The following is a 9,190-nucleotide window of genomic DNA, read 5'->3' as shown; positions in this document are numbered from 1 at the left end:
TTAAATTAATATTGTAGGTGGAAAACATGAAACACTATTAAAAATAATCGGTTATGTTATTTTTTTAGTGAGTTTTAAGATATTAATTTAATAATTATACACGTCTAATGGTTTATTTTTATGTTACGATATATATTATTATTAAATTAAAAATAATAAACATAGATATTACATATTTATTATTATCTTTGGTTAAAATTGTTAAATTTAAATTCTAAATAATATTTTATAAAATATCAAAACAATCAAATAATTTTTTGTATAAATGAAATTATTAAATTAATATTGTTGGTGGAAAACATGAAACACTATTAAAAAATTTTGAAACATAAATTACATAACTTTCAACAAAGTATCGATACATTTTTATAAAAAATATATATACTTTCAACATATCAGGTAAAATTTACCGGTTTTATCATAATGAAACTGGTTTTGTCATATTTTTAACTGTTATATTGTAAAGTATCGATCCTTTTTATAAAAAGGATCGATACTTTACAATATAATAGGTAAAACTATGATGTAATAGGTAGCGCTTATATAATGTAATAGGTAGCGCTTATATAATGTAATATGTAACGCTTATATAATAAAATAGGTTAATTACTGGAAACATTATCAAGCACAATAACATATTAGGTACCGCTTATATAATGTAATAGGTAGCGCTTATATAATAAAATAGGTTAATTACTGGAAACATTATCAAGCACTTCAACATATCCGATAAATTTTATCGGCTTTGTCATAATGAAACTGGTTTTGTCATATTTTTACTTGTTATATTGTAAACTATCGATACTTTATAGGCGCTATTACTACTTTTCTTTTAAATTCCAAAAATGTCGATACTTATTTAAATGGAATCGACACTTTCAACATATTCGGTAGGTAGTTTAATGTAATAGGTAGCGCCTATTTTTTTACCATTTACATTATTATACTTGATAATGTTTCCAGTAAATAACCGGTTATGTTATCATTGGTAATTCCAAAAGTGTCGATACTTATTTAAATGGAATCGATACTTTCAACATATCTGGTAAGTAGTTTAATGTAATAACTATCGCCTATTTTTTTTACCGTTTACATTATTATACTTGATAATGTTTCCAGTAAATAATCGGTTATATTATCATTGGTAATATTTTAAGAGTTTACATAATATATTGTAATAACAAATTAAATAATTAACATATTTTATTATATAAGCACTACCTATTACGTTATATAAACGCTACCTAATATGTTATTGTGCTTGATAATATTTCTAATAATTAACCTATTTTATTATATAAGCGCTACCTATTACATTATATAAGTTTTACCTAATATGTTATTGTGTTTGATAATGTTTCCAGTAATTAACTTTTTTATTATATAAGTGATACCTATTATATTATATAAACGGTACTTAATATGTTAATGTGCTTGATAATGTTTCCGGTTAAATGATATAACATAATCGATCTAAATTTTAACCGATCACACTATTTTTTAACTTTTTTTAAACGTCGCACTGCAGAACTTCCGTGAGGGTTTGGTCCCTCTACTCCACCGAAAAAGAAGGAACCCGACAACATTTGAGGTTTGACCAAAAACAGATCAGCTCTCCTAATATTCCCTTCAAGACTAATCTGCCAAACGTCAAACGTGTCATTACTCAATTGAGTCAAAAAGTTGTAATTGAGTTGTTTTCTGTTTCTTATTTTAAATTATCTTATTCATTATTTTTGCCAACTCTGACATCATAATATATCAAATATAATTTAAAATTATAAAATAAACTCACAATATTTTTTTTTATTTGGATGATAAAATATTGATAAGAGTATAAAAGAGTCCATACTTAAGAAGACGGCCTGACGCTTCATTCACCAACCGGACAGCATATAGGTTAGAGCCCTTAAGGCCTCATATGGTGTCCATGGAGATCCACTCATCTATGCTACTGACTGCTCACGTAGAACCTCTAGTTGGTCCCATAATTGGAGGAGCTTTCTCTCTAGTCTGAAGATACGCAAAATAGGTGATGGGAAGGAAACGCTCTTTTGGAAGGATAATTAGTTGGGAAAACCAATTTATCAAAACCCAAACGTGGCCACTCATCTTGTTGATGACCACATTAAAGTGAGTGAGTTCAGTACGAGCGATCTTCACTGGGATGTCAACAAAATCTGTGTTGCTCCCTATAGAAGTGGCGAATAAAATAATGGGCTATCCGTTGCCTAGGTTCTCGAAGATGATTGATACTTATGTTTGGCAGCATACGTCTAATGGAAAATTCACCACTCATTAAACTTATCTCTCCCTCACAATCGAGGATTCAGATGTTTTTTCGACTAATTTCTCTTGGATTTGATGTTTGCCAATTATTCCAAAGTGGAAGTATTTTATTTGGCTTGCTTGGAGAGATAGATTACCCACCAACTCCCTAAGAGCTTCTTGGGGCTTATCGAGCTCCTCTAGCTGCTCAAATTGTGGTCACCTTATGGAAAATCTGCATTATATCCTACGAGACTGCCTTGTAGCTCAAAATACTTGGAACCGGTTCGTCGAAGACTCAAGGCGGGGCACTTTCTTTGCCCAGGATTTGCAGACGTGGATTTTCGAGAACCTGGATACGTCAAAGAATTCCCTCCTTTGGGTCACCCGTTTCGCCTGCACTATTTCGAACTTCTGGAAAGAGAGATGTGAAAAATCTTTGAACCGGATGATTACGCTTATGACGAGGACAGATTCTGGTGGTCCGTTAAAGCATCCACAAACGAGCTTTTGCGGATTAATAATATTGCCGCTGGGACTTCGAAAACAATTCTGCTGGTAGCATGGTCTCCTCCAATCAGCGACTTTGTGAAATTGAATACGGAAGGAGCTAGCCAAGGCAACTCGGGTATAACCGGGGCAGGCGGTATTCTAAGGAATGAAGCTGGACAGTGGATCAAAGGGTTTGCGGTACATTTGAGAGCTTGCTCGAGCATAGTGGCTGGACTCTACGCCATACAAATTGGACTCTAACTTGCTTGGAAATATGGCTATAGTGTCCTCGTGTGTGAAGTTGACGCGAAGGTGGTTTTCCAACTCATTGAAGATGGAGATTGTTTCCTTCACCCTTTGGGACCTATCATTTAGGACATTCGCAACATCAAAGCTCGGAATCGAATCCTTAATTTCCAACATACTTACCATGAAGGCAACTTTTGTGCTGATGCCCTCTAAAAAATGGGGTGCGTGGTGGAAAAGGAGATCGCAATCTTTGACTCCCCACCTTCAGAGGTTCATAGTTTCTTGGATGCAGACATGAGAGGTGTTTCTTTCCCTCGAGTTTTTACTTTGCATTAATTTACTCGCTTTCCCGTATGTAACAAAAAAGAGTATAAAAGATTTTGGAAATGATGAAATGAAAGAATTTACAAACAATTGTAGTCAAATGACCAAATTGAATAAAATATAATGTTAAAAGTCTAAATAAAAGATAGAGTACATTTTAGTAAAAAAATAAAAATTGAAGTTACATAGGTATTTTATAGTGAAAAATTGAGGGACTAAATTGAAAAATAGAAAAATTGTTATCTAAAAGAGAAATTGAAAGTACATATGTATTCTACTATGGTTTGGGAGCATATGGTTCAAATTGGGTTAAAAATACACTTAAAATGAAAGATGAATTGAATGAATAATGAAATCAGTGACTATTTTGTAAAACTGTCAAATTTTTTGTTTTTCGAGTAACTCAAAATTTCTAAATTTCAACTCGAAAATAAAATAAATAATTTGAGTTGACTCGAATAATTTGGATAACTCGAAATTTAAAAAAAAAATCAATTTTTCGAGTCGAATTTTGCTCAACCATGTTATTATAAGTATACATATAGCAGAAAATAAATAAATTGTGTTGATTGTTCAACGAATTGATTAATTACAAACCCCCAAAAAAAATATTTGCGTGTATATATTTACTTAAGAATGATGATGGCTTAATACACTTAATTTCCCCATATTCAACCCTTAAATTACCCTTCTCCCCTGTATTGCGACCAGCAGCAGCTTTTATGAATGGATATATATGTTCATGGTTTTATCTTTTAGGAAATGACTATATGTTTTTCTTTACCATATTGTTTTTAACAAAACAAATATATATTGCACATATCTTATTCTATGTTGATTTCACCTCAATTTCTTTTCCACTTGCAAATTATTAAATGTTTTGTATGCCCCCAAGGGAGAGCTAGCTCCCAAAATGCATAAAAATGTTGCTGAATATCCATGGGGCTAATCAGAAATATGCACGGCACACTCGACGTGCATTTCAAGATAGTTATTGGCAGGAGACTCACCATAGATGCAACGATTACGGTGGAGCATAATTTTGATGGTTCTGGCATATCATTACAAAAAGCTGAAAATTGAATGTTTTTGACGTCTAAAGCTCAACCCCCATCAGACGTGTGGGGAACTTGTCACATAATCCCTACTGTTTAGGTTCATTGGTAAATGTAGGTCATCTTTTTGATTGCTTACTTTAAGAAATTCTGTGCTTAGAAGAGTAATGGATTATGCTGATTCTAGTGTAGTTAATGTAAGTAAAAACCAGCCATAAGTTAATAAAGATATGTATACTCGACAGAGCTAGTTCATGTAGTAGAATTTGCGGCTATTATCAATTGCCTATGACGTTCCTCTTTAATTTTATTGGAACTCTTGGTGTTATGCCTTTCTCATCTCATTTTCATCGTTTCTTCCCTGAACCACCGAACCACAGGGAGTCCACCCATGTGACAGAAGAAGAAGCATCTGCGAATATCATTCTCTCTTTCCTGCAATCGATTTGTCTCAGGTAACTACTTGCTCTCAATTCTCAGTTTCAACAATGGAAGAGTGCAAGAATTTTTGTTGTGTTTTTCCCGTTCAGATGGAAAGCGAAGATGATGTTTTATGGGTAGCTGACACCCCACAAAAGAAGACGTTGTAGCCAGAGGAATGCAGTTTCTGATCTGGTGAGTGGCCCGTTTCTTCCTGATGTTCATATTTTCCCTGCATGTTGGATCAACATAACAAAGAAATGCAAGTGTATGCCAGAACTGAACTGCCCCATGACTAGATTATACATAACATTTCCTGCAGGCTGTTGACGCGGAAGGAGATGGAAACTGCAGTCGTTTCGCACGGCGGATTTTTGTACCATACCTTAAGTATCCTGCAACAAATAACTATCCTGGAACATTCCCTAGCGGCCTTGATCTTCCGAGTGCTGAGAAACTTTCAGTTTGACATCCACAACATTTAAATGGAAATATAGATGCCATGCTTCACCCTTGTCTTTCGCTATCACATCTATTTTCTTTTCAGAGGTCCGGATCCGATGTAGTTCTTTTAAAAAAAATATTCCAAAATCATTGTAATTTGTGAAGAGCAATAAATAATTAATAATGTAATATCAGTTGGCGGAGTGAAACGAGATACTAGATTCTTTAAGTAAGGTTAGAAGTTTAAACCCTGACTTTTACGAATAGAATAAATTGAGTAGGGAGGGATCGTCCTCGCCTATACAGTACCAGATCTGAATTAATCGATCGATAAATTAGATGTGAATGATTAATTAAAAAAATCAATAATCTAATATATAGATGCAAATTTATGGATCCATCACCAGATGCCTTTGGTGAGAGTCCTACTTTATTGGTTCCAAAAAATGAAATCAATTTTGGAACAAGAAAAGCCATTTCAATCTGATTAGAAAGATGATTTGTTTCCACGAGTTTGGAGCACGTAAATTTGATAGAATTTTCGGTGGTTGACGTGGGACAATGATGATGTGTTCAGGGATTAAATTGATAAAATTTATAATTATGAAAAAATAATTATTTAAAATTATATATATATATATAAATATTTTTTTTTTTGAAATTGAAACTGATATCATACTAGGCCACTTCACCAATGACCAATTTTTAATGAAAAGTAACGTCAGTGATTAAAATTATAGAAATAGAAGTTAGCTGACAGAATCAAAACTATGGTAAAACTTAGTTGACTAAATAGGTAGTTTACCCAAAAAGTTTAATATCATACACATTTTTCCTTTCTTTTGTTTTCTTTAATATTGACCTGTCTTTGACCAATACACATAGAAATCGTGTAGCTTTCTTATTTTGATTTGACTAATAACTGAGCATCTATTGTCCATTCATGCAGCTTTAAAAATTGTGAAATTCGTTCGGTGATCACTTTCCATGAAAGGTGAATAAATGCATTTCATTCGCATGAAAGGAAAAACATGAGAAAAGTTGTCTAATTCTTTCATGTTATTTGAACTGGAAAATTGTAGCACGATGGGACTGGGATCGGATTCCATGACATGTAAGCAGCAATGTTGTGGAAGAATTGAAAACGAAGTGCTCCAAATCAGAGAATCTGCCAAAGAAATTTCCGGTGGAGGAAGTGGAAGTCGTCACTTAATAATGACTTCATCTCACATTTCAGCGCATGATCGCTGAACTGCTACCGTCGGATCACTTCACGCATAGCTTGGTGCTTTATGAAGAAATTGTATATCTAGTACTGTTTTCTTTCTTTTTCATTCTGCGGGATTAGATTTTAATAATGTGAACTGTTTGGTGTGCCGCTGCATGCAACCAGCGTATGCAGGCAGGCCGGCTTATTACTTTATATTTGGACGGCCATATGACGGTAATTGTGTTCAATTTTTGTTTCTCTCTCTTTGGACTTCCAAGTAAAAAAATGGTGAATTTTTAAATATAAACTCATGGTAATTATATCACGTGGGCAGCTAACTCATGTCCTCGCCTATGGCTGTCGTTTCACTACACCGGAAGGTTCTTTTATTGTTATGGACTGACTACTACTCCATAGTTGTCTGTGTCTTTTGCTTGGTGAAAGGCCACTTAATTAGTTACCCTTTGGCCATTTTTGAGCTGCAATGAACCAAGTGATTTTCGTATACTTTAATCATTATTTGTATTTTGCAATTTTTTTATGAAACGCAAATTAATCCTCCTTTAAACCCAAAAAAATCAATTTTAGGTCTACTGACATTAACGATATGCTAGGAGATGGTGTGTTAGGGAATAGATACATATACTAAATACGACGGATATAAGATTTTATGTTAAGGAAAAAGTTATAAAATTTTAGAGGCTAAAAGTAATTATTAATAAAAAATACACATGAAAAATTCAAAATATCGAATAACTTAAAAATTTCAGGAGTAATTACTCTCATCCGTCCACTCGGAACATCTCTATACTAAAAGTCATGTCACTCCACTAAAACCAAGGTGTGAGCTTAGTGGTACAAGAATGATGCTCTGAATTAGGAATCGACTATTCTTTTATTATGGAGACTTAGTCAAGATTTAGTGGGTTTAGGGTTCAGGTTGCTATGAATCATTAGTCAATTCCTCTTCCATTGTTCTATTTTGTGGCAGACAATGAAGCTAAAGTTCCTACATTTATTGTTTGGGTCCCTGCAAACAAGTAATTGTTATGATTGAAGGGGAATTAGGGTTTGAACATGAGAAATTGGGATCAATCGAAGAAGAGAATTAGGGAAAATCGAGAGCAATTGGGAATTAAAAGAGAATTAGGGATTTAAGTAGTACATGATGGAATTAAGGCTGAGGCAAAGAGGAGAGTTGGATCGGGTGGGATGAAGGAGCAGGCTGGGACCAATAACCAATTACCCACATGGGCTCAGTCAGGTATCAACCCAGAACAGAAGAAAGCAAATACTGTGGGCATTTCGGGCTTGGAGGAGATAACGTGCCAGAAGGTGTAGCCCACATGAAGGGAGCATGTGAGTCAGCAATTTAGCAGTTAGTTTGTTAGATTTGCTGTCAGTATTACAGCTGTAGGTACTTGTAAATATATAGTTGTACATGAATTCTGAGGAAATCATCATGAATGAAAATGCATGCTTTTTGTATCTCAATTTGTTTTATGAAATCTCTCATTTTCTATACAATCAACCCTAAAACATAACAAATTGGTAATCAGAGCCTAGATATTGGTCATTCAAAAAAACTGGGAAAGCAGAAGAAAGTTTAATCGATGGCAGATGATGCAACATTGACTGCCATTCAACAGAACATTAAGGAATTGCATAATCAAATGACAAATTTGAGAGATGAGGGCAAGATGCAAAAATGGTGGGAACAGAAGGAGAAGAGGTTGGAGAGCCTGGAATATGAGTTTGCTGAACAAAAATGATATTTGTCTAGCATCCTTAAAATCCTGAGGAGCAAGGAAGGAGAGGACACTTCTGAAGAGGAAACCAGTGGGGACAAGAAGAAGGACAACCATGAAACAGATACCTCCAAAGCAACAGGCAAGATTCCTATTCAAGTTACTGTGATAGGAGATAAAAAGAGGCAATCTTATCAACCTAATGAACCAGGCATTTTAGCATCTAAACCAGTAGCTTTTCAGAGTTCTATGCCTATGAATCAAAAGTTACAGCTCCCTGACAATGTAGCCAGTGCTAGTGAGGTTAAAATGGACAGTGAAGGAATTAATGATAATAAGAATTCATCTAAGGGTTTATTTGGAAGCTCGGGTTCTATCTTACCTCGACCGAAATTAGAGTTACAAATGTTTGATGGTAGTAATCCTAGAGGATGGATTAGAAAATGCCAAAAATATTTTAATCTCTTGGGAGTTCCAGAAGAACAGAAACTGGAGGTAGCTACAATGTATCTAATGGGAAAGGCTGAGACATGGCTTGATGGCTATATTATGCAAAACCATAGGGTTACTTTGCATGAATTTGAAGCTGATTTGTGTCATAGGTTTTGTGACATAAATTATTCAGACATCATTGAAGAATTTAATAAGTTAATGCAGAAGGGAAGTGTGGAAGAGTATCAAGAGAAGTTTAAGGAGTTAAGACCATATTTGTTACAACAAAACATATATCTGGGGAGGATTACTTTGTTTTCATTTTTGTTAGTGGCCTCAAAGAGGAATTAAAACATAAAGTTAAGGTGTTAGAACCCAAGAACTTATCTGAAACTTACAGGTAAACTAAATTATTAATGAAATTGAAGGTAAGAAGTATAAATCTTCTAATCGATTTTTTTCTTATATCCTATGGGTAACCAACAAAACAGTGGGAATAAGGGTCCTATGCTTAAAACGAATCCTTCCATCATAACAATCTGCTGAAA

Source organism: Hibiscus syriacus, unplaced genomic scaffold, assembly GCF_006381635.1.
Source record: "Hibiscus syriacus cultivar Baekdansim isolate YM2019G1 unplaced genomic scaffold, ASM638163v2 tig00116970_pilon, whole genome shotgun sequence".
Lineage (NCBI taxonomy): Eukaryota > Viridiplantae > Streptophyta > Magnoliopsida > Malvales > Malvaceae > Hibiscus > Hibiscus syriacus.
Note: the sequence above shows the minus strand (reverse complement) of the source record.